Genomic DNA, 27,105 nt, shown 5'->3' on the forward strand with positions numbered 1-27,105 from the left:
GTAGGCGTCCTGGAGATCTAAAGACACCATCCATCTCCCTGTCGTAATGACGCCATGACTGAAGCAGAAGTCTCCATGGAGAACTTCTCCTTCTGAACAAATTTGTTCAGAGAGCTGACGTCCAGTACTGGTCTCCAGCCTCCCGAGGCTTTCGCCACCAGAAAAAGGCGATTGTAAAACCCCGGGGAGTGTTGATCCCGTACCAATTCTATCGCTCTCTTGTCCCACATTGTTCCCACCATCGATCGAAGAGTATCCCTCAGCACAGGATCCTTGTATTTGGCTGATAGTTCCCTTGGTATTGACGTTAGGGGAGGAGTGTTCAGGAAAGGGATACGATATCCCCTCCTTAAGATCGCCAAAGATGACGCGTCTGCATTTATCAGTGCCAGGCCAGGTTCCACAAATCCCAGGAGCCTGGCACCTACTGGTGCTTGGAGGAGAGAATCTTCATTTTCCTTTCTTAAAGGGACGAAAAGCAGATCTACCTCTCTTCTCTGGAGCCTTCCTCCTTGTGGAAGGTTCTGGAGGTCGGACCACCTCGAAAGGGCTGCACCGTTGTACTGGGTCCTTTCTTGTCCGATGCAGCAACAGGTTTCTTCTTTCTTGCTGACTGCGTCAGCAGATCCTGAGTTGCCTTCTCAGTTAAAGAATGCGCAATGTCCTTTACTAACTGAGAAGGGAACAAAAAGTCAGATAAAGGCGCATATAGAAGTGCTGCTCTCTGAGCATGTGAGACTGCCTTTGTTAAGAAGGCGCCATATACAGTCCTTTTCTTTAAAAGACCTGCCCAAACAAAGAGGAGATTTCAAAAGATCCATCCTGTATCGCTTGTCAAATACAAGACAATATACATACAGGGCTTCAGGTTCGATTCCTTCCGAATCATGGGCTTTCTTGGACATCACCCCAAGGGACCAATCTAAGAAGTTAAAACTTCCAATACACGAAAGAGTCCCTTGAGGGAGATGATCCAGTTTCCGAAATTCCCCACGTAATCCGTGCAGAATTGAGACTTTGACGCGTGAAGCGTCAACCAAAGTCGAAAAATCTGTTTCGGTTGTAGAAGGGAGAGCAATACCCATATTCTCTCCCGTCTGAAACCAAATGCCTCTTTTCCCAGCTAATCTTGCTGGAGGCATGCAGAAGACTGTCCTCACTAAGTCTTTCTTAGACTTCATCCATGAGTCTAAGGAATGTAATGCTCTCTTCATCGATATGGTGGGTTTCATTTTGAGAAAAGACGAAGGCTTCTTCGTCTTAGCACTGGAAAAGAGCGAGCGCGGAGAGAAGGAGCGCAGGCGTCAAACTCGTCTCGTACTCCTCAAGAAGTAGGGTAGTCAATACCTTATAGTTAGACAGACCTTCTCTCCACTATATTCGTCATCCGAGTTTTCTCTAACTCGGGATCTACATGCGTCTCCGCTCTCCTTTCCGAACGTTCTTCTTCTTGAGGAGACAAACTCCTAATAGGAGAGGGGCTAAGGGAATGATAATCCTTCCTCTTTTCCGCTCTATAGTCTTGGAAGGCGTCATAAGCTTCGGCTTCTCTAGAATTTTAGAAGACCGCTTCACGCTTACATGACGCTTCCCGTTCGCCAAGCACTCATGGATGACGTCTTTTGCTGACGTCTCGATGACGCTTCGCGCTTGGAAGACGCTCCGCTCTCAAAGGCGTCCTACTTGGGCGTCATAATATTGGACTGAGCGTCATGTCTATGCTCCGTTTCCATGACGCTTCGCGTCTAAAAGACGTCTTACGTCTCTCTGGCGTTACGAAACTCTCGTAAGCACCTGTTCTCGCTCTCGAACTAGACGCTTCTGTAAGACGTTTAGCCGTTTTCCCGTCTGTATGACGCTTCTCGTTGAACAGGTGAGAGAGGACGAGACTTCTTAATTGGAAGCGTCACGTCCTTCCGACGTGGCGCTAAAAACTCCCACTAGAGACGGACAGTTTGCTCTTGAACTGCCATAATGATCTTTCTTGACGCTTCTCCCACGTCCAGTGCATGACGTCTTTCGTCATCACTCGGGGGAGAGAAGAAGAAGGAAAGGGTACTTCCGCGTACACTTCAGGTGACGCTGACGCCCCCTTCGCTTTCTTGCTAGAAGACGGAGCGTCATCTGAGAAACGCTCTGGACTAGAATCTATGTCAGGCTTCATATGACGCTTCAGCGTCTCGACAAGTTCGATTCCTTCCACCCTCGTTTAGGTGAGGGAGAGGGAGAGGACGAGAAACACTCGCGAAGGACGCTTTTTCTATAGCGCCCTTGAGCCGCCTGCCACGAAGCAGAGCTAGCTGAAGGGACGTCTGACCGTTGGGGATTCCCCACAACCTCCTTAAGGCTTTCGACTTTCCTTCTCCTCTGGGCTTGTGAGCTTGGAAGAGGTCTAGGCCTGGGAGCGTCGCAGGGACGATCAAACGCCCCCTCCACAACATGGGAGAACTACTTCACTGTAATGCTCACTTTCACTAGCCTTACCTTTGAAGTCAGCCATCTTGGACTTCATGTCTCTAATTGTAGCTTTCAGATGGCGATTTCGATGCCGAATCCGAAAAAGCACTCTGAGAATGAGATACATAGGGAGAATCTACATCAGTAGGATTTAGATTATCAGTGAAAGGCTCAATAGGCCTTGAACTCACACCTTTCAATCGTCTAATTCTATCCCTCTCTAACTTCTTCAAATAAGAAGTCAAAGTCTTCCACTCTTCTGCATTCAATCCCTCGCATTCCTTACAAGTATTAATAGCAGAACACTGAAACCCCTACATTTACGGCATACAGTGTGAGGATCAACCGAAGCTTTCGGTATCCTCACCCTGCAGCCTACATTCACACACATTCTCACACTCACATTAGAATCAGACATACTGAGAAAAATCCAAAAGAGTTATTCCAAAAACAGTCCACTGTAGCGAATGCCAAAACACGATCCAAATACGTCACCAAAAAGCCGAAAAAACGATGATCAAAGGATGAGAAATGAATCTAAGTCAGGAGGTAATAACAACAATGTTGATACCACCGGCGACAGAGAAAATATGATAGAAAACGGGGATGGTTCCTAGTCCTGCACCCAGGGCAGGCCGGTAGATCACCTGACCTACCTGTAGCGAGTGGCGCGAAATTTGAATTTCTGTCGGGGACGACGGAGTCTTAGCTATGTATATATCTGACAGGTAAGTTGATTGTATGAAAATCGTCTCTAGCAAAAACTCCTGGGAGAACTCTTGCTCGTAGGGAGTTTCCGATTCCTGTCATATGCGACTGAAGAAGGTCTCGCTGGGGACGAAAACCTTTCAGGCGAGGAGCGTCTGCTAAAGACAGGACGCTTACTCTCTGATGCTCTCCTACGAACTCTTGATGGGAAGAGAATGTCTTTCTTCCTAGAAGAGCCTTCAGAAAGAAACTCCCACTAAGGCAGACAACTGCTGTTGGAGTCCTACCAAGACTTCCTTCGTCTTGTGTGATAAGTCTTACCGGTGAAGAGTCAGGAGATCTCATAGCTCTCTTCTTACGAGCAGGCGAATACTCCGGAAAAGGCTCAGGACTGGAACGCAACGCTTCGCTTGCTGGCGTCTTCCCAGGATCTCTTAAGAGGGACGCGACTTAGCGGAAGACTCCATCCTCTTTCTGGGAGACGAAGAGTCTGAGTCCGAAAAGCACTTCCTGAGGACGCTTTTGCAGTAGCTGTCCTTGGCAGCCTGGGAAGCGGCTACAGGATCTGCCGAAGGGACGCCTGACCGTTGGGAATACTCTACATCCCCCTTGCGGCTTTCGACATTCCTCCTCCCTTGGTCATGGGAGTCTGAAAGAGGTCTAGCCTAGGAGCAATGCGGAGTCGGTCAGACGCCCCCTCCACTTCACTGGGGACACTGCACACATCACTGCGCTTACCTGTCTCCTTCATTGCTTGCAGTTGCGATTTCAAGCTGATTATTTGAGGCTCTCATTGCAGCCATTTCCGTAGACGCATCTACAGGTTCGCTGCTGGGGGAAGGGGCTGAAGCCACTATGAGCAGGTGAATTACTAGAAAAGTTAGGAGCTACTTCCTGTTCATAGAGCAGGATCTACTTGAGCTTCTGATGGAAGCCCTCCTAACTCTATCTTTCTCAAGTTTCCTTACATAAGAAGCCAAGGTCTTCCATTCCACTTCCGTTAAGCTCTCACATTCCAGACAGGTGTTAGTCGCAGAACAATCATTCCCCCTACATTTTTACAGACTGTGTAGGATCCACCGATGCTTTCGGTAGCCTCACCTTACATTCCTCTTTCGCACACACCCTAAATAGAGGTGCCACGTCAGACATTTAAAGAGAATCCAAATCAAAATCCAAAAAACGGTCCACGATAAGCGTATGCCAAAACCAAAGATCAAAGTACATCACCAAAAGACAGATAGATAATCCTCGGCCAACGAGAAAAGAATTCCAATGCAGGATGGAGGTACCAACAACGATGTTGTTGCTACCGGCGACAGAAAAATTCTGATTAGAAAACGGGAATGGTTCCTATTCCCGCCACCCAGCGGCGGAGATGGGCTGGTCACCTGACCTACCTGTCGCGTGTGCCGCGAGTTTTGAATTCTGTCGGGACGTCAGAGACTATAGCTAAGTATATAATATATCTGCCGGGAAGTTGCATGTACAAAATGATATTGTTAAGATACAATAAAGTTTTGTACATACTTACCTGGCAGATATATACTTAGCTATAGACTCGGTCGTCCCGACAGGAATTTCAAAACTCGCGGCACACGCGACAGGTAGGTCAGGTGATCCACCATTCCCGCCGCTGGGTGGCGGGGTCTGGAACTATTCCCGTTTTCTAAGCCATAATTTCTCTTACACCTGTCTCCTGACGGGGAGGCTGGGTGGGCCATTAATCGTATATATCTGCCAGGTAAGTATGTACAAAACTTTATTGTATCTTAACAATATCATTTTTGTACAAGTAACTTACCCAGCAGATATATACTTAGCTGATTGGCACCCTTGGTGGCGGGCAAGAGACAGCTAAAAACAACATAATACTTAACTAAATACATTAAAAAACAGGGAAAAAACAACCTATGTTCTTGGATAACATAATCCATAGTTCCTACCTTATTGGGCTGAAGACTTCATGACTACTGTCGATGAGTCTGCTTGCCTCAAGAGTTTCAAACGAGGAATGAACCTATGGTTGAATAACTCTTTGGATCGTGTCAATGGGGGCTAGCCCGCTTACGCGACCAGAGCCTATAACTGGATCGTACCAATGGGGGCTGACCCACTTACATGGTAGAGCCTTGACCTTTTGTCATATCAATGGAGACTCGCCCTCTTACATGACAGAGTTAAGGTTATTAAACAAATCACAAGAGCACTGAAGCCAATCCCGATCACCTGACCCTGTTAGTCTTGTTACAATCTATGAATTGTAAGAGGGTCCCTATTCCCTCTGACAATTAACCAATAAAAACAACCACCAATAAACAGTAATTTTAAGCCTTAAACTAAATAGGAGGATTAGCCTCAGCCCCTTCTCCCAGCATGAATTCGCCGAAAACATACGCTCCCAGAGCAAAGCACTTTTCGTACGAAATTTTAACATCTCTTAGGTAATTCGAGGCGAACACCGAATTACATCTCCAAAATGTCGAATCTATAAGAGCCTGAAGCGACCATGTTTTGTGAAATGCCATCGACGTAGCTATGCTCTCACTTCATGAGCCTCTCACTCTGAGAACCTTGAAATGCTCTTCTTCGCATTTAAGGTGAGCTTCCCTTATTACATCTTTATGAAGAAGTAAGGCGTTCTTAGAAATCGCTCTTTTCGGATCTCTTACAGAGCACCAAAGACTTTCTTCTGTACCTTTTCAGCCACTTCTTCTTCTCCAGGTAGAAACTTGAGTGCCCTGATGGACACAAAGTCTTTTTCTAGTTCTCTCCCTGTTAATGAAGATATTCCTTTTAATCTCAAGCTTCTTGGCCAAGGCTTTTGAGGGAGGTTTGCATTTTTTCGCTAGAAAAAATGGTTGAAAGGAGCAAATCGCTGAATCTTTCTTAAACCCCACTTTACCTTCCAAAGCTTGCAACTCGCTCACTCTCTTGGCTTGTTGCTACGCAAAAAGGAATAAAGACGTTTCTTGTTAAGTCCCTAAACGAAGCTGGCGTGAGACGGTACAAATTTTTTTTCCGACATTAGGAACTTGAGGACCACATCCAAGTTTCCAGCTAGGCTTCTTAATTACATGTTCTTTCGTGGTCTCAAAAGACTTTATAAGGTCATGAAGATCTTTATTGTTTGTCAGATCTATTCCTCTATGTCGAAAAACTGAGGCCAGCATACTTCTGTAACCCTTCACTGTTGAAACTGCAAGGTTTACAGTCTTTTCTCAAATATAGGAGAAAATCTGCGATTTCAGTTACAGAGGTACTGGAGGAGGATATTTTCTTTTCCCATACCATTATTCTTCTAAACAACTCCCACTTCGACTGATATACTTTAGAGAAAGTGGAGACTCTTCTGGCTCTTGCAATAGCCTTCGCCACTTCTCGTGAAAAGCCCCTTGCTCTGACAAGTCCTTCGACAGTCTGAAGGCGGTCAAACTTAGAGCGGGGAGGTTTTTGTGAAACCTGTCGAAGTGGGGTTGTTTGAGAAGATCGTTCCTTAGTGGAAGCGATCTTGGAAAATCCACTAACCACTCCAGCACCTCTGTGAACCAATCGAGAGCCGGCCAAAAGGGAGCGATGAGGGTCATTCTGTTCCTTCCGAGCAAGCGAACTTTCCTAACACTTCTCCTACTATCTTGAAGGAGGGAAGGCGTACGCGTCCAAGCCCGTCCAATCTAGCAGAAAGCTGTCTACTGCTACTGCTTGAGGATCCGAGATCGGGGAGCAATAGGTTTCTAATCTGTGGTTCTTGTTTGGTCGCGAACAGGTCTATATTGGGCCTTCCCCACAGATGCCACAGTTGTTGGCAAATCTGAGGATTGAGAGTCCATTCCGTGGGTAGGACTTGATCTTTTCTGCTTAACAGATCTGCCCGGACATTTTTCTCTCCCTGTACAAACCTTGTGAGGAGAGAGATCTTCCTTTCCTGTGCCCAAATCAGCAGATCCTTTGCTGATTCGTACAGGGAAAAGGAATGCGTCCCCCCTTGCTTCTTTATATAAGCGAGGGCTGTTGTGTTGTCGAGTGAATCTGAATCCCCAGACCTGAGACCTGTTCTCGAAATGAACCAAAGCTAGATGAATGGCTGTTAGCTCTTTCTTGTTGATGTGCCAGGACACTTGTTCTCCTTCCCAAATGCCTGACACTTCTTGCGAACCTAGGGTCGCTCCCCACCCTGAATCTGAGGCGTCTGCAAACAACGCTAGGCGCGGGTTGTAAGCGAGGGAGATTCCTTGGCTTAGTTTCTGTGGATCTAACCACCAACGGATATTCTCCTTGATCCGTTTCGAGATTGGAAAAAGTCTCTCCCAGATTGTGGACTTCCAATCCCACTTCTCCTTCAGATAAAATTGAAGGGGTCGTAGGTGAAGTCTTCCTAAGGAAACGAACTGTTCCATCGAGGAGAGGGTCCCCAGCAAGCTCATCCATTCCCTCGCGGAACAATGTTCTTTCCTTAAGAAGACTGACACCTTTTCTAGGCAGCGTTCTCTCATTTCCTGCGAAGGATACGCTAGAAAATCCCTAGAATCCATCTGAATCCCCAGATAGACAATACTTTGCTGGGGAGGTCAGCATGGATTTCTCGTGATTTACTAAAAGTCCTAAGGACTTTGTCAACTTTAGAGTCACTAAAAGGTCCTCCAGACATTTTTTTCTCCGATTGGGCTTTCTGATTAGCCAATCGTCCAGATATAACGAGATCCTGATCCCTTCCAGATGTAGCCAATCAAGCTACATTCTTCAATGATGTCCGTTAAAGACTTGAGGGGCAGTCGAAAGTCCGAAGCACATCGCTCGGAACTGGAACACTTTCCCTTGGAACATGAACCTCAGATATTTCCTTGCTGCCCCTGATGAATTTGGCACATGGAAATACGCATCCCTGAAGGTCCAGGGAACACCATCCAGTCCCCTGGACGAAGAGCAGATAGAACAGAGGAAGACGTTCTCCATTGAAAATTTCTTCTTCAAGACAAAGAAATTCAGGGCACTGACGTCTAGAACTGGGTCTCCATCCCCCCCGATGCTTTCGGTACCAGGAATAGCCGATTGTAGAATCCTGGGGACTGGAGATCTTGAACCAGTTCTACCGCTTCCTTGGAAATCATCTGTTCCACTGCTTGCAACATAGCAAGCTTTCGTACCGGATCCGAGTATCTGGCGGTTAACTCCCTTGGAGTTGTCGTCAAGGGAGGATTTTCCCTGAAGGGGATCAAGTATCCTTTTTTCAGGATAGAGAGGGACCAGGAGTCCGCTCCCTTCTGCGCCCAGACTTTGGCAAAGTGGAGTAGCCTGGCGCCTACCTTCGTCTGGAGGACTTGCTGTTCATCTAGACTTCCCCGAAGGACCTTCTAGATGGTCTACTCTTTCTCTCTGGTCTTCGACCTCTAAGAGGGGCTCTAGAAGAGGAGGCCCCCGCCCCCTCGAAAGGGCCTGAACAAAAGAGGCTCTCTCTTCTTCTCTATCGGCACTGCCGGCCTAAACTTCTTGGCTGAGTGCGTGAGGAGATCTTGAGTTGCCTTCTCCGTAAGAGATTTCGAAACTTCTCTAACCGTCTCTTGTGGAAAAAGGTGCGGGATAAAGGAGCAAAAAGAAGAGATGTCCTTTGCAAGGGTGATACTGCTCTTGCTAAGAAAGAGCTAAAGACAGATCTCTTCTTCAAAACTCCCGTTCCAAAAAGAGAGGCAACTTCTAACAGAACCGTCCATGACCGCTCTGTCCAGACAAGCCAGGACGCTCGAAAGTTCCTCCATAGAAACAAAGTCCGTGTCCTGAGCTCTCTTCGCTAAAGCTCCTAACGCCCAGTCCATAAAGTTGAAGACTTCTAGGGTTTTAAAGAGGCCCTTTAGAAGGTGGTCCAGCTCACACATGCCCCAAGTCGCCTTAGCAGACAGCAACGACTTCCTCCTAGCAGAGTCCACTAAGGAAGCAAAATCCGCATCCGCGGAAGAAGGCAGGCCTAACCCCATCGGCTCTTTGGTCTCGTACCACCTTCCTGGTTTGCCTGTTAACTTGGAAGGAGGCAGGCGAAAAAACTGTCTTGCCCGCTTCCCTTCTGGAAGTCAACCACTCTGAAAAAGTTTTCAATGCCTTTTTCATACAAAGAGCGGGGCGCATCTTAACGAAGGAAGACGATTTGAGAGCTTTAGTGCTGGACATCAACGATCCTGGTGGAAGGAGGGTCGCAGGATGAAAGGGAGTCTCCGAACCTTTCCTTTGCAGCAAAAGAGAAAGTCTCTTGTAGTCCGAAACTGCTACATCTACAGGCTCTTCGTCTTCCGATACCTGGTCCAACTGATCTACAGAAGGAGATCGTTTTGGAGTGATCTGGCTCTTCCCGGGAGAAGAACTCCTTTCCCGAGAAGGGGAGCGCGGAACATTAGCACTCCTATACGAAGAGTGAGGCTCCTGTCTGTCGGCAACACTCTTGTGCCTACTAGACTCTTGTTGTCTAGGTTCGTCGGGTTCGTGGGCGCTTGCTAGGCTCCTGGCGTCCTGATTCAGGGCGCTTGAAAAGATCCCCGCGTCCATGATTCCTGACGTTCTTAACAGGCTCTTGGCGCCCTCAACACTTGACGCCTAACGTACTCCTGGCGTCCTGTGTTTTCTGGCGTCCTAACTCCTGGCGCCCTGACTCCTGACGCCCTGACTGCCTGCGCCCTGACTCCTGGCGCCCTGACTCCTGGCGCCCTGACTCATGGCGTCCTGGCTCAAAGCGTCCTGATTCCTGCCTTCTAGCAGAATCCTGACGTCCTGAATCCAGCGTTCTAAGAGGCTCTTGACGTCCTTTCTTGCGTCTTGCTGCCTCTTTGCGTCTGTCTGGCTCCTGGTCCTGAAGACCCAAGGGATCCTGATACCTAAATCGGTTTTCCGGTTCCTTGTATCTAAACCGATCGAGACTTCTGCTCGATGCGCTGTGTCTAAGAGGGCGCTTCGGGGAAGCCAGCCTATAGGGCGAAAGGGCTCTTCTCTCAGGAGAAACAACTCCTATCCGACGAGTCCCTTGACGAAGGCGATAAACGCCCTGGAGAACGTGTGAGAGTTCTCTCCTGTACGAAGAAGGACGCTTAGCGGAACTCTTAACAGGGAGCGAGACATCCTTCCTCCTTGTAGAGTCCTTAGCAAAAGAGCCTACGAGCGACGCTAACTGCTCTTGCAGATTAACCAAAACTTCTTGGTCGGATCCTGAAGAGCAGGCTCCTCTTGTCTAGTCCTCTTAGGTCCCGAAGGCCAATCCTCGGGAAAACGCTCTGGGCTGGAGTCAGCAGCGTCTCCTTTAGGCGCCTTCCAGGCTCTCTTCAAAGGGCGCGAACGGGAGGCCGAACTCCATCCTCGTTTAGGAGAGGAAGAGTCTGAGGCCGAAAAACACTCCTTTAGGACGCCTTTTCTGCGGCAATCCGAGGCAGCCTGGGACTTAAACAACAGGATCTGCCGAAGGGACGCCTGACCGTTGGGGATGTTCTGCATCCTCCCTGCGGCTTTCGACATTCCTCCTCCCTGGGTCCTGGGAGTTTGGAAGAGGTCTAGGCCTAGGGAGCAATGAGGAACCGGTCAGACGCCCCTCCACTGCACTGGGGACACTGCACAAGTCACTATCACCACTCTTACCTTGGTTTAGAGCTCGTAGCTGAGCTTGAAGTTTCTTAATTGAAGCTTTTACATTTTCCCTCTCTGATGAAGAATCTTTGGATTCAGAACAGGGAGAAGCAGCTGAGGCTAAGGGAAATTGTTAGATGGAGAGTTAATTTCTTGTTCTAAGGAGCAAGATCTACTAGATGACCTAGCTGAAGCCTTCCTCACTCTATCTCTCTCAAGCTTCCTAACATATGATGATAATTCCTTCCATTCAAGCTCCGTAAGGTTCTCGCATTCCAACACGGTGTTTAATAAAAGAACATTCATTCTCCCTGCATTTAGCGCAAATACTATGCGGATCTAATGCCGATTTAGGCAGCCTAACCTTACAGTCTTCCCTACTGCAAACTCTAAACATAGGTGAAGCCTTAGCGTCAGACATCGTGAAAGAGTAGTCAAAACCAAAGTCGAAAAAACAGTCCACAATAAGCGTATGCCAAGCCAGAGAAAAAACAGAATACGTCACCAAAAAAACCAATCCAAATTCTCGGCAAACGAGTTGAAATCCAAGATGGAGGAACGAACAATAGGTGTTGTCCGTTCAACCGACAGAGAAATTATGGCTTAGAAAACGGGAATAGTTCCAGACCCCGCCACCCAGCGGCGGGAATGGTGGATCACTGACTTACCTGTCGCGTGTGCCGCAGAGTTTTGAAAATTCTGTCGGGACGACCGAGTTCTATAGCTAGTATATATCTGCTGGTAAGTTACTTGTACAAAAACCCCAAATTTCAGGATGAAATGATGAAAACTCTGGCTCTGCTGTGTTACTGGCAAAGAAAACAGGATGAGCGAGAAGACTCCGAAGTGACATCCGAAGAATGACCACATAAAGAAGATTGTGTAAAGACATTATAAGTTTTAACAGAAAAACTGGGCGAGAGAGAAAACTAGACCGACTCTGTTCTCCACAATAATCTGACAAACATTAATCAGGAAAATTATACTAGACGTGATTTTGAATACAGTCCGTATTGAAGCTACAGTAATTGACTTGCGTTAATTCGATTTTACGATGGGGTTAGTAATTAAAATCGGCACTACATTGCAAATAAGTCTTCCTATATCTCTCGCGCAGCTGGCGTAGGCAGCAGCGTGCAGTCAAACAGCGAGATTGTTGGGTTTAAAATAGAATTTAGGCCAAAGGCCAAGTATTGGGACTTATGAGGTCATTCAGCACTGAAAGGAAATTGACAGAAAAGTGTTTGAAAGGTGTAACAGGAAGAAAAAAACCTCTGTTACACAATGAATAAAGTGTTAGGAGGGGGTGGAAAACAAGATGAATAGAGAGAATATGAAATCAGGAAAGAGAGAGAGAGAGAGAGAGAGAGAGAGAGAGAGAGAGAGAGAGAGAGAGAGAGAGAGTGTATGAATTCAAACGCAGCCGTGGTAAAAGAAACTAATAGCATGAAAAAGCTCATTCACTGTTGTTTTCACACCGACAAAAGATTAATAAAGTAAGGTTCGTAATACCTATGAAAAAGAGTGAAAACGATCGGAATCACTAAATTTTACACAATCTAACCTGAGGGAAAAACTAGCTTCCAATGAGACGTATTAGTAAATATGTGGGGCTATAGTTCGGGCTGGTAAGTGACCAGGGCTAATTCAGGTGTTCAGGGAGTGTATTGCAATATGCCACCTTAAAGAAAATTTCTTATGCAATACTCACGCTCGAAGATAATGTGCAACTGCAAGCAGAGGTTGATCATTTGTTGAGTATACAGTTGCTAAATTACTGTGTGTTAGTCCACTGTCTGGTTGGTAATGGAGAGCCTAAGGTAAATAATATCTGATGAGTCACATAAGTTTAAAATTACATCCTGGTTTTCCATATTAAACACCATACTTTAACAATGTTTAATTAAGGGGAAAGCCTTCTCAACTTGATACTAGCAAACTGAACAAACCAATCTGTGAATAGTACTAACCTGAAGATAATAGCGTACAGACAGTGAATGAGGTGGTGAAGAAGGTAAATCCAACATGTAACGAGTGAGATCTCCCAAGCATGTCAGACATCTATGCAGGGACTCTCCACCACTCTCGCTACTACCTGATGTCTTTATATTGTCATCTTCACCTAGAAAATGAACAAAAGCAAATCACAATAAGTCTACAATCCATGGAATGGAAAAATCTATTGATACTGTAAAAAAAACTTTAAAACCACCAACTACTTGTACACTCCAGACAAAAATAAAGTTATTACTGTACTACAGGTCTTTAACAATATTCACTTCTCATCCATTCCTCTGATGTTTTCTCACCTCATCCACTCCCCTGATCTTTTCTTACCTAGCAGTCCAACATTATCAACTATCAACTTATCTAACTCAGTTTTTTTTTTTTTTAGCTCTTTCTTAAATAAATCATTTGAGCCTGCTCAATAATTCTAAGAATATGACTCTAGTCATTTAAATATGACAAATCAACAGCTCTATTGTGCCTGGTATTCCAAACGAAGTGCTCAACTTTATTTTCAATCATGACTACTGACATGAATGTTGGGGTCCAGAAAACATGATACAGTAAGTCTTACTGCAATTCTGGCAATCGTCTAAAGCAAATTAAAGTAACTAACCATCTTCAATCTGAATGGATTAAAAATGGTACGAGTTTAAACTATAGCAAATTCAAGAATTTTTTTCCCATTCTCACAAGTGTACATATAGTATTCAGAACTATCGACAACATTTGACTGCTTTTACCTCTTACTATACGCTTCATTATGAAAAACAATTTCCAAATAAGAAAGTCATTCCAGGTAGTACTGTTCAAAAAGCTTTCTAAATTTACACACATTATTAAATTAATGCCTGCTGCATTTTTTTTACAATGTTGATTATTTTACATTTAGGATGTCCTTTTTTATTTTAAATAAAACAGCTCATAGAGGTGTTTTCGTTTCCTCAAAAAATAAATAAATAAATAAATAAATGTGTACTGTAATAGGCAACCACCTTCAAGCTTTACTTTGCGAAGTATCTTCTAACACTACATTTCCTGTGTCTCCAGGCCAGTGCATGCAATGTGTTTCACAGTATGTAAGCACCCAAACTTCTGAGGTACTGGTTTTTACCAGATGTCTTTTACGAATGTACTGTAAAACTTTGGACGTCATTTTGGCAAGATACTGGTTGGTCCCGAGTTTAACAAATGTTGGAAGCCACTTTAACTGAAGTAACTAATCCTATGCCTTATTAGTTTTTAACCATTTTTCTTTCACCATTCTTCAATAAACAGTAGAGTATATTAATTTCTCACAACTGAATTTTTGGAGTTGCTGTAAAACTTGCTTCAAATTCTGATGGCTTTTTATAATTTGTTCCCTACCTGTTGAAATGCTCATACCCCCGTCACAAAATATATAATCTCTACAATAGGTTAATGATAAATGTAAAAATTAAAACCCTGATATAAAGCAAAACATTGAAGTCTTTTCTTACTTGGATACGGAAGCAAATCTGCCAACTGGGAATGACAGACACTGGATTGCACTACAGAATGTAGCAACTGATGATAATATGCTACACCTGACCATAAGTGGTTGGATACCCAGCATGCTTCGTTACTTGACCATGTAGTACCCTGTATCAATTGAAAAGGTTTCAACAGTTTAAGTAAAGGACTTAAGCATAAATCAGCAAACACACTGAGCATTTACGTATTCCATGTTCTTGACTGCCAAATTTTAAAAATTTTCCCAAGCCAAACATCATCACAATGTTTTTTGTGAGGAATGAGGATAACTAAACACTAAAATATTGAAGGCCAAAAAACTACCAAATGCAAGAGCATGGCAAGGATATTTGAAATCTCAAGCATGTTCTACTGGAATACTTGTAAATATTTCTAATATTTAATCAATGTGTGCAACAAATACTATGTTGATACTTAATTTACCTTTCTCATTTTCTTTGCCGAAGCTAATGGCTCATAGTAAACCTTGCGCCACAGTATTTCTTCCATGCAACGTGCTTGACTACCTGGTGCCAGTAAGATGACACGTTGGCATGCATCTCTCAACCTGGCCCGTACACCAACAGCCTGAGCTGAAAATACGGCTCCAACTGCCCCTGCTTCCCCAAGAGCTGCATTTGCACGACGAACACTCTCACTCACCTGCCTGAAATGACAACCATTATGCCATACAGATGTCCTTCATCCTCTCTAAAGAAATGGTTATATCTTTGGAATGTAGCAGAATTAGCAAACAAGAATCTTATATTATAAGTGATAAATGATGCCAGCAAAAATAATAGAAAAAGATCAAGGAAGTACATAGGGAGTGCTATGTGACAGGTTTTATAACCATGCATATCTTTCATAGTGCGCTTGCTTCCTTTCCAGGTTGCCGTCCTAGAAGTAGGATGGCACATCTTAGGCTATATTGGGAAGAATCCTTTACCACAGTAACCTTTTCCTTTCTGATTTGCCCCAAAATAAATTACAGTAAAAAATATCAATACCTGATTATATGTAGCTGTAAAATGTCATGTTAATGTTAATTTTCTATTAAGAAAAAAAAAAATCTAATAGCACCAATAGGCCACATTTTTTTTTATTATGATATATATGGTGCAACAGGTAATTAGCAAGATACCTATCTACCATTTCTAGTTAATATAAGTTATCTGTATGTTTTCTATGTCTGCAACCACCATTCACAAAACCTGAAAAGTGAATACAGTCTGAGGTGCAATCGCCAAAGGATAGGAGGCAGCACATTTGATTATTGTGTACCCCCTTATTAACACTGCCAAGTTTTCTTCTCATGAATCACCTTATTTTTCCAGTGCTTTTCTTGTGATTTCTTTTTAAAATCCTCATAATTAATGTTAATACTTTCATATAGTTTATACTATTTTCCAAATTCATAAACCTTAGTTCTTCTATGATGTTCCCATGCACTGTTAGGCTAGACAATGGGGTATGAGAAACAAAACTGAGTGGTTAGCTCCAACCATATTGGTTAAAACTTCACAAAATGATATTGTTAGAATACAATAAAGTTTTGTACATACTTACCCGGCAGATATATACTTAGCTTATGTCTCTGACGTCCGACAGAAATTCGAATTTCGCGGCACACGCTGCAGGTAGGTCAGGTGATCTCCCCACCCCCCTGCCGCTGGGCGGGTGGCAGGAATAGGAACCATTCCCTTCCGTTCTAGAACCAGATTTTCTCTTCCACCTGTTCTGTAGGGGAGGCTGGGTGGGCCATTCATCGTATATATCTGCCGGGTAAGTATGTACAAAACTTTATTGTATTCTAACAATATCATTTTTGTACATGCAACTTCCCCGGCAGATATATACAGGCGGTCCCCGGGTTACGACGGTTCCGGCTTACGACGTTCCGAGGTTACGACGCTTTTTCTTAAATATTCAATGGAAAAATCCGTCCTGGGTTACAACGCTTGTTCCGAGGTTTACGGACGCTGACGCTTCCGACGCTCCGAGTTAACGACGCTTTTTAAAAAAACGCATGCTATGATAAAAATCCTTAATAGTTTAGCACAGTATATTAATAAAAATAAGTTTCTGGTTAGATTTCAACAAAAATTTTGAGGTTATGATGATTTTCGACACTTTATATGTCGTATTTTTCTATGTTTTTTAGTGACGCCATCATGCGGAACTAGTTTACGAGCGAATGAATACATACTAGCTTGCGGTGCGCAAAGTTTACATATAACAGTTCCAAAAGCGCAAATAATGAAAAAATCATTGCTTGTTTCCAGTAATAATAACAAAACGAAGTTTCTGGTTAGATTACAACGCAAATTCCAAGTATCCAAAGAGAGACATTATCCAGTAATTTGATCAGAGAGAGGAGAGAGAGAGAGAGAGAGAGAGAGAGAGAGAGAGAGAGAGAGAGAGAGAGAGAGAGAGAGAGTTAAGGACAGAGAAGTGTTCGTTTCGTTAAACGGCCTCTGACTCATGCTAGGAAATGTTTTGTTGATACTAATATATAAGCCTATTTAAAGATACGTTTACTTTAATTAGTCTATATGATACGTAAGTAAATAGTAATCAACTGTTCTTGTAGCCCTCAAGATTTGGCAAAATCACTCCAGGTTGTACATAAAACTTCAAGAATGTAGTGTCACCAGAGGATTACAATAGTTTTTTTACCTTCAAAAGCCAAGAAGATTTTTTTATGAAAATAACTCCAGGTTGTACATAAAACTACAGGAAACAACATGTAGTGTAACCAAAGGATTACAAGTAAGGTTTTTATAACTTTTTATTAGTTTAAGACATATTTCCAAACGTCGTTCCGACTTACGACGATTTTCGGGTTACGACGCGTCTCAAGAACGGAACCCCCGTCGTAACCCGGGGACTGCCTGTACTTAGCTGATTGACACCCTTGGTGGTGGGTAAGAGACAACTATTTACTGAATAGCCAGGTAAACAACATACGTTGTAGGTAATAAATAAATAAAACCTTGGTTCCTACTTGTTAAGGCGGAAGATTCCATGGCTAATGCCTAGGAATCTGCTTCGCCTCAAGAGCCTCAGCGAGGATGTGACCTATGGCTAAGAGTTCTTGTGGGTCTGTCGATGGGGTCATCCATTTACTCGACAGAGCCTCTTACATGACAATATGCCTATGCCTAGTGGCATAATTAAGGAGCACAACACCGATCCCGATCACCTGATCCTAACACGAGGGTTAGTGCTTAAGTTGAAAAGTTATCCCCAAACTCCTTTCAAACAACCCAAAAACACGACGTTAAATAAAATTTAACTCACTAGTTAAGGATCAGTATCGGCTCCCTATCCCAGCAATGTATCCGCAGACACGTATCAACCAAGGGAGAAGGATCTCTCGTAGGTTATCTTGACATCCTTCTTTTTTTTTTTTTATATGGAGTCAACACAGAGTTGCATCTCCCGTATGTGACAGCTAATATGTCCTTTATGACATATTGTTAAGGAAAGAACAAGAATACAGAAAAGCTCGCACTTCATGCGCTTTTAATTCTCAGCTGTTTGAAGGAATCATCAATGCACTTGTCAAGTGCTTAGGAGATCACATTGTCTCAAAGAAGGCCAGGGCATTCTTTGATATAGATCTCTTCTGGGTGAAGCCTGGAGCCTGGCTAGCGCTTCGTGCCTGGCAGGCGCCTAGCGCCTGTCTAGCGCCTCGCTGGAGCCTTGCGCCTGAATGGCGCCTAGAGCCTGGCTGGAGCCTCGTGCCTGGATGGCGCCTAAATTGGCTCCTCCCTCCTGGCTAGCGCCTCGCGCCTGGCTGGAGCCTTGCGTCTGGCTGGCGCCTTGCGCCTGGAGCTTGGCAGAAGACTCATGATTACTGTCCATGAGTCTGCATGCCTCAAGAGTTTCAGCGAGGTAGGGACCTATGACTGACAAACCCTTCTGGATCATGTCAATGGGGGCTAGCCCAGCTTACACGACAGAGCCTTCTCGGATCGTGCCAATGGGGGCTGACCCACTTACATGGCAGAGCCTTACCTGTATCATATCAATGGGGACTAGCCCTCTTACATGACAGAGCTTTAGGTTTCTCTTTACTGGAAGGAGCCTGGCTGGCTTCTACAGCCTGGCTGGCTCCTAGAGCCTGGCTGGCGCCTCGCGTCTGGCTTGGCTCCTCCACACTTGCTGGAGCTTCGAGCTTGGAAGAGTCCTCTAGGCTGTCTGGCGATGTCCACATCGGACACTCTTATATCTGTCCGATTTGTTCGCCTCTGGCGCATTTGCGCCAGGTTGGAGGCCCGCTCCTTCTCAGTATCCGACCATGACAGAGTTCCTTGGAACTGTCCGCCTCTGGCGTTTTTCGCCTGTATTGGCATTTGGCGCCTGGCTGGCGCTACATTGTCCGAGAGTCCTGAACAACCACATAGTCTATCAGGAGACTGGAGAAGGGTGGAAGAAATTCTTCCCCTTTGAGCTTTTGGCCCCTGGCAAGGGAGGTGATTGTAGTCAGCTACATCCAGTAGACGACAGGATATCTAACAATACGAGAGAGAAGAGTCTTCCTCCGAGGAGGATCCTTCGTGAATACTTCCTTTGCTAACGAGATCTCTTCTTACATGTTGATGAGGTTCCTCGTTGCAGAATCTTCCCTATCCTTGCCCGAAGGAAGGAAGGAGTCTGGAAGTCGAAGGAGACTCCGAGCTGAAATTGGGCGGAACCCTGATTTCTAGCTCTTATTGTATCCTTCTGAATACCTTCTGGGAAGCATTTCGAGCCCTCATCGCACCCCGAAGACTCTGTAGGCAACGTTTAAAACCATCTCTTCTTCTGTAGATGAAACAGTAAGTACCCTGCCTGGGCAACGAAACTTCTATCTGAAAGCGTTTGCGTCAGGAATAAAGGGTTTTAGTTCTTTTGCCAGACATACTATGCTGGCAAGAACCCATTGCCGTCTCCATTGAATCTGATGCGAGATTCCAATGCACAAAAAAATTCACTTGTCTTCTTGGTCGTTTAGGGCTAAGAGAAACAAAGAATTCCTTCACAAACTTTCTCAAAGAAGTTTGATGAGGAGCAGTTCCATTTTGTCGGAACACGGAATCTGTGGCCACAAAAAGATCACATTTCGAAGTACATGATATCCTACTCTTTTTGTCGTATTGCGGTATCGTATAAGATCCCCGAAGATCTTAATCTTCTGTTATCTCTAATTCCCTTGTAGAGACAGAGTATAGCCTTTTACTGCGTTCTTTGATAGCAGATATATACCTAGGTAGATTCTTCCTCTGAAAAGTGAAGAAAGAAACCTCGCTATGTGGTTCACAGAGGTATCGGAAGAGGACAGTTTCTCATTCCATCTAGCACGATCTGCAGCAATTCTGTCTTAGCCATGACTATTGTCATTTACTTGAAAAATCCTCTCATTCATGTCCACTTCTGGTCATCCGTCTGCACGCGGAAAGACTCAGAGTGGAGAGGTTTTTGCAGGTCTATTTATAATAGATTCTGATAGAATATCCAGATACTCTTGGAAAAGCCTTACGAAACATGCTGTGAGAAGAACGTGACTTCTGTGAATCCAACCTCTCTAAGGCCAAAATGAGACATTCATCCTCTCTTCCTTTGATTGCCCATTTACTTCTTATCTGTTAGAATTTATAACTAGGGGAAAAAAAAGACTAAAGTTTATCCCCCTTCTTTAAATTAAAGATGTCGTATATTGCTACCTCTCTTGGTTCGAGGAAAAGGAAGCAGTCTATAGGAAGCCTGTTCGTCTTCTACCTTGCGAAGAGATCTATGAAGAAGACTTTCCGCAGGTTCTCAAAACTCTTTTCAATAAATGTTAGACATACGTTAACAGTTATTATCTTCGATCGAGAAGGTTCTCACGGACATGCAAAATCTTGCATCGAACCTTTAAGGATCGTTACGTTCCGTGTCTGTTCCCAAATAGGTTCTCTTTTGTTAACGCGAACAGGGCGAAAAAAAAAAGAGATTCTCGATGCTCTTTGCGTATGAGAGAGTCGTGGAATTGGCCTAAGTGATTAAAATAAATCATTTCATCATTCCTTGTAAGCGACCCCTTTCCGATTAAATGGGTAACGAAATCAGGAACGAATCTTGCCGTTACCGAGCCTCCGAGAGGCTACTGTTTGTTTGTTTGTATGGTGTTTTTACGTTGACTTCCGAACCACGTCGAGAGTGAACTTCTATCACCAGAAATCCACATCTCTCACTCCTCAATGGAATGGCCGAGAATCGAACCCGCGACCACCGAGGTGAGAAGCAAACACAAACAACCACTACTGGACTCTTAGGTTAATAACTCGCTAAAACGAGAAAATATCTTGGATGGTGCTTCTGGCGCCAGGCTGGCGCTTCTGACGCTTTGCGCCAGGCTGGCGCTTCCTTCTAGTTCTTTTAAGGTTATGTGCCAGAACATCTGTGCCTTTATGGTACCCGACATCCTTCACGTGTTAATTCCGTTCTTAGTAGGAAAAAACTTTATATACGTAGTATAGTCCCATTCAGGGAAACGGAACAAAATTCTGCCACTAAGAGAATGTTTCCCATCCGACTCACCCATCTTCTCTGAGCAATATCCGATTCTAAAAAGGTTGTGTGCGTTTCTCGAAAGATGAGAGAATATATTATATCGTGCTCTGCCGTATTAGAATCCTTTATAATACTGTCACATTGTGGGTAAACAGCATTAATATAGGAAACCTTTGTAAGGATACTAGGAATTCTGTAGTTAACCTCGGTATGTGCATAAAGATTGACCATACCGTAGTCTTAAAGTGAATTCTCTTCTACTACATTCATCTTCACTAAGCATGTACTCTAATAAGCCATGCTTTCGTAAGCATGAGAGCATCATATAATATAGAGTTCCGCTGCGTTAGAATCCTTTAATAATGTTACCTACAGTAAACAGCATTGAAATGTTGTAATATCTTTCTTATTGAAAGCTTCTTAGCAAAAGGCAAACAATATTTTATTTATGTTTGCTTAACTATCCCCTCAATCCGAGGCTAAAACCGCGATTGTAGGGGAGAGACACGGTTAGTTATTCCATCCCGCAGGAGAGACATGTAACCAACCAATCATGACAGACACCTACATGTTACTGCGTTGGTCTCTAACTCTAAGGTGCGATAGCAGTCTCCGTTAGCCGTCTGGCCTACTCTTCCAGAGTTGCCAGCTACTCCATTAAATAAAGGAATCTTATAAAATTATTATCGAACTTCAGGAAGTTCTTATTAATGCATATTTAAGCGAAACAAACAAGACTTCGATAAATCTAGAAGCTAAGTAGGTGTTGTCTAACAATCCCTTTAAGCGTAGTCCTTCCTAGGAATTCCTGGAAGGATACTGGTAATTGAGTTGCTCTGCAAAGAAGTAACTACGGTATGTGTGATTTGCCGTATCGTATTCTCATACAGCAGATACTCTACTACCTTCTTTCCCTGCCGAGGCAGATAAAAGAAAAATTTTTACTGTCTTCGTTCTTTTCGTTAATAGAATGATAGAAAAAGTACAGTAAGTCCTCGGGTTACGCCGGTCTCGACTTACGATGTTTCGTGGTTACGAACGCGCCCCTATAAAAATATATAATATTTGCGTCGTTCCGTCTTACGCGGTTTAGCGTCGTAAGCAACGTAAACAAACGCGAACTAGTTCTGGGCGCACGGCGGAAGAATACGCTTTGTGGGGGAGAGGCGGACGGTGTCGCTTCGCTACGCTCATTCCTCGCCCATACGCCATTTTGGTTGTTTACGCTGCCTCTCTCTCTCCCTCGTGTGTGATCGTTTTTGTAACTTTTTGCTCTTTGTTATGGCTCCCAGCGCAAGGCGGACTCTTCTGATGGTAGTGCATCGAAGAAAAGAAAGGCCATCACCATGGAAATTAAAGTGGACATTATAAAGCGATCTGAGAAGAAAGAAATGCCAACAAACATTGGCCGCTCGCTTGGCCTTAGCCGTTCGACCGTTGCTACCATTATCAAAGATAAAGAGCGCATCGTTGAACATGTGAAAGGATCTGCTCCTATGAAAGCGACAGTGATAACTAAGCAGCGTAGTGGTCTAATAATTGAAATGGAAAGGTTATTGGTGCAACTTCTGGAGGTTCTTTTTCTCTTCACTAGCCTCCCCAGTCTCTCCAGCACCGCAGCTTCCTCTCCAGTGTGCAAGCCAATCAAATTAATAAAGGTAAGGAATTGTTCTCTCGTTGTTATTGTATAGGTATTTACATTAAATCATGTGGTATTTTTCAATGTTCCGACTTACGCTGGAAAATCGTGTTACGACGCATCTTAAGAACGGATCAACGTCGTAACTCGAGGACCCCCTGTATATATATCTCCTTAAGGAAGGAAGTTAATCCAGGAACTCTTTAAATCTTCGTGATTTCCTCATAAATCGCGAAGAGACAGAATTCTTGTTCGTCTGTAGGGTTTACGAAGGAAGTAGATATTTCCTATCCGCCATCATACCCAAACGCTCGATGAGATTCTTATAAGAAAAAACTCCCAAAGCGCTTGCCTCTTCATAACGAGGGAAGAGCATGAATGAAGGAGAGAGTCCGCATTGAGAGGAACTGCTAAACACAGGAGTCTTCTGAATAATGAAAAAATGGCTTCTCTTAGTATCAGAATCCTTCTGACAAACGCGACGGCCGCCTGTGCGACATCTTGCACCTTTGCCAGGGGAAAGTTGCTCAAGTTAAAACTCAAAGAGGAAACCTCGCGACTGACCTCTCTCTCTTAAGAAGATTTGGAATATTCTGGCGCCTGGCTCCTTGTCGCCTAGCGCCTGGATAGTTTCCGCGTGCCTGGAATGTTCCGCACGCTAGAAAGGAGACTCGCTCCTGGAACGTTCGCTTGCGTGGAAGGTCCCGTCGCCGCCCTGATAGTTCCGAGCGCCTACTAGACCCCTTTTAGAAAGAGCCTCTTGCCCGGAAACGTTCAATGGAAGGATCGTTCTGATTGCCACTGTACTATAAGGCTCCTTGCTCTAGCCGTCTGTTTTTCTGGCGCAATTTGCGCCAGGCTGGCGCTTCGTCTCTTTGAAGGCGCCTTGCGCCAAGAAAAATTTTCTAGAACGCGGCTCGCGCTCAGTTGCTAGAACGCGGCTCGCGGTTGTAGGAACGCGGCTCGCGCTAGTCTGTTTTCTGGAACGCGGCTCGCTGCTGGCTGTTGGAACGTTGGCTCACGCTAGCTTGCTGGAACGCGGCTTCCTAAGTTCTTGGCTGGGGCTCTTGCTCAGTGTTCTCTTAGTTTTCAGAGAACGCGCTAGATCATCAAAACATCACAAATTCTTGGTAATTTGTATTTTTCCTAGCGATACTTACCTCGAACCATTTCATAGGAGATTCCCGGATGTCGATCCGGGTTCCGACCAGAAAATTCTGGTTATATGCCGCACCCAGGTCAGGCCATGCCCCAGGGGTCGAAGACCAAGCCATCCTAATGACCTATAGTCAGTCCTTCTTACTCCACTCCGAGGTGTCTCCCTAAGCTCCGCGGGGCTGGAAGGGCGGGATCTAATTCCATGGTTCGAGGTAAGTATCGCTAGGAAAAATACAAATTACCAAGAATTTGTGATTTGTTCCGATGCGAGATACTTACCTCGAACCATTTCATAGGAGACTTACCCCTTAGGAGGAGGGCGAAGGTTAGGGAGGGAACGGCCCCCAAAACCCCCAAAGATAGGTCAGAGGAGGGGCGACTGATCCCCTTAGAACTCAACCAGCCCGTTATCGTGGGTGGTTGGTTAGGAGGGGTGCAAGGCAAGCCTGGTGCGGGTATAACCAACCTTGACATGTAAAACTGTGGTTTGTACTGAGAACCATACGCACTCCTGCGTATCTTACCTGAGTATCCTGGATTCCTCGCTCCAACCAAAGGCCCAGGGATAACAAGGATAAGGATTAGGGGGATTTGAGGAAAAACCACACACACTCACATACACTCAATACACACCGGCCCGTCCACTCAAGAAGATTGGAGAGGGGACCTAGACTGTTGCTGGCCTGCCACCACGGGGCCAATCTCAAAGGCGTCGAGCGACCTTCTCGTGCAGTCTTTTAGATAGTGGGTCTGTGAATGTCGACTGCCTATTCCAGACTCCTGCCCTCAGGACCTGGTCCACTGCCATGTTCTTTGAGAATGAGAGGGACACCCCAATTCCCCTGATGTCATGGGGCTTGGCTCCCTCTGGAGGGGAAAGGCCCCCTTCTCGTAGGCTCTCCGGATGGTTTCTCTCAGCCAAAAGGAGATGGTGTTTTTCGAGGCTGCCTTCTTCACCCTTCCCGTGGTGACGAAGAGATTCTTTACCTCCGGCCTGAACCGGGCTGTTTCTTTCCATGTACTTCCGAAACTGCCCTCACCGGACAAAGGAGGAGATCCTTAGGCTGGTCCGATTTTCGGGAGGGCAGGGATGGAAAACTCCACGAACTGAGATCCGAGCTCGAGGGGTTTTCTGATTCTTAGCCACGAAGGAGGGGACAAACCTGAATGAGAGTTCCTTCCATCCCCTCGTGTGGGTCACTACATACGAGAGGCCGTGGAGCTCCCCCACCCTCTTCTGGGAGGCCAGGGCTAGCAGAAACACTGTCTTGAGGGTCAGCTCCCTATCCAGGATGTCCTTGAGCGGCTCGAACGGGGCTTCCTCAGGGAACTCTAAAACTATTGCAACATCCCAGCGGGGAACCAAGCCAGCGCTGGGAGGCACTTCTGCTCAAGCTCCTTATGAGCAAGGACAGAGGCTTCGAGTTCCCCAGATCCAGCCCTTTCAGGAGAAGACCTGGCTCAATGCGGACCTGGCTCCTTTGACTGCTGGAATTGACAGGCCCTTGTCCAACCTCAGGTAGGTCAAGAATTCTGCGATGTCTGGATCTTCGCTCGGAGAGGTTCCAGGTTACGCTTTCTACACCAGGCCCAAAAACCTTCCACTTTGCCTGGTAGATGTTAGCGGAGGATTCCCTCAAGTAACTGGACATGTGAGAAGCCACCCTCCCAGAAAACCCTCTCCTATTTAACAGCCGCTCGATAGTCTCCAGCCGTGAAGGGAGAGGGCTGGAATGTTCCTGTGGAAACCTCTCGAAGTGGGGCTGTCTTACAGGTCTGGCCTGGGGGGCAGCTCCCAAGGAGGATGAGAGGCCAACTCTAGAAGGTCCGGGACCACCTCCCTGTCCGGCCACCAAGGCGCCACCAACGTCAGGGCCCGCCCCTTTCGCCTTTCTTAGATGGTTGAGGACCTGCCTGAGGACTGCAAAAGGGAGGGAAAGCGTACATGTCCAGGCCGTCCCACGGGTGCTGGAACGCATCCTCCCAAAACGCGGCTGGGTCCGGCACCGAGCAGTACACCGGCAGTTTGGTGTTTAGCCTCGTAGCAAACAGGTCCAGGGATGGGAGCCCCACTTCCCTATTAGTTCCCTCGCTACTTCGGGGTGTAGGGACCATTCGGATCCCACCACCTGACCCCATCTGCTGAGGGCCGTCGGCGACTACGTTTTTCTTGCCGGGAATGAATCTTGCGTCAAGGAGGTCCCAAGGGCTTCGGTTTGGCTCAAGATCTCCTCCGTCAATCCGCAGAGATCCCTTGATCTCAGGCCTCCTTGCTTCTTGACGTAGGCGACCACTGTGGCATTGTCGCACATCAGACACACCGAGTGTCCTCCCACTGCTTCCTTGAATGCTTCCAGGGCATGCTTTACTGCCAAGAGCTCCAGTTTGTTTATGTGGAAGGTGCTCTGCTCTGCGACCATATCCCCCGCACTGAGAGGGAATTCAGGTGGGGCCCCCCAGCCTACCTTCGACGCGTCCGTAAACAGGAGCATCTCCGGGGGCACTGACCCGAGGGCACACGAGAGAGTTTGCAGGATTCAGCCACCAACCGAGGGCCTTCCTTGCTGCCAGTGAGATGGAAACCGGCTTTTGAGGTGTTTCCTCCTTCTGGGACCACCCTACTTTCAGGTCCCATTGTAGTGCCTTAATCTCAGCCTTCCCTGGGGGACTAGTTTTTCCAGGGAGACCAGGTGGCCTAAAAGCCTTTGCCACTCCTTTGCCGGTCTCGGGGGGTGGCTTAGGAAGTTGCAGGCAATTTTTCGGAGGTTTGCCAGCCTGTCCCCCGAGGGGAAAGCTCGCCCCATTCCGTATCCAATTCCATCCCCAGGTACACCATCCTGGTGGAGGGAGCTAGAAGGGACTTCTCCCAGTTCACCATGATTCCCAGGGTTTTGCAGAATGCCAGGAGGGCGTCTCTCTGTTCTATCAAGCGCTCCTTTGAGGAGGAAAGGAGTAGCCAGTCGTCTAGGTACCTGAGAAGGCGTATACCCCTCTTGTGGGCCCAAGACGACACCAGGGAGAACACCCTCGTGAAACACTTGCGGGGCCGTTGCCAGTCCGAAGCAGAGTGACTTGAACTGGAAGGTCCGGTCCTCCCAACTTATGCGAAGGTATTTCCTGGAGGACGGGTGTACCGGGATCTGGAAGTAGGCGTCTTTGAGATCCAGGGACATCATGAAATCCCTTGCCTCACGGAAGCCAGCACCGAGCGTGGTGTTTCCATCTTGAAGGGCGTCTTTAGGATGAATGAGTTGAGGACCGAAAGGTCTATGACCGGTCGCCACCCCCCTGACGACTTCTCCACCAGGAAAAGTCGACTGAAGAACCCTGGGGAGCGATCCACCACCTGCTGGAGGGCTCCCTTCTCCAGCAGTGCCCGAACTTCTAGCCTTAGGGCCTCCCTGTGCACGGGTTCCGGGGGCTGAGAGGCCAGATTGGCCCGGCTCCCCTGTCAAGGAGGCTTCTGGTCTAGGAAGGGGATTCGGTAACCGTCCCTGAGGACCTGG

At 46.0% G+C, this 27,105-nt stretch overlaps 1 pseudogene; it reads right to left on the bottom strand.

Moving 5' to 3' along the window:
- LOC135217587 (nonsense-mediated mRNA decay factor SMG5-like) overlaps positions 1 to 27,105 on the bottom strand; it is a 159,977-nt pseudogene that overhangs the window by 70,341 nt on the left and 62,531 nt on the right.

The sequence above is a fragment of the Macrobrachium nipponense genome, chromosome 7, assembly GCF_015104395.2.
Source record: "Macrobrachium nipponense isolate FS-2020 chromosome 7, ASM1510439v2, whole genome shotgun sequence".
NCBI lineage: Eukaryota > Metazoa > Arthropoda > Malacostraca > Decapoda > Palaemonidae > Macrobrachium > Macrobrachium nipponense.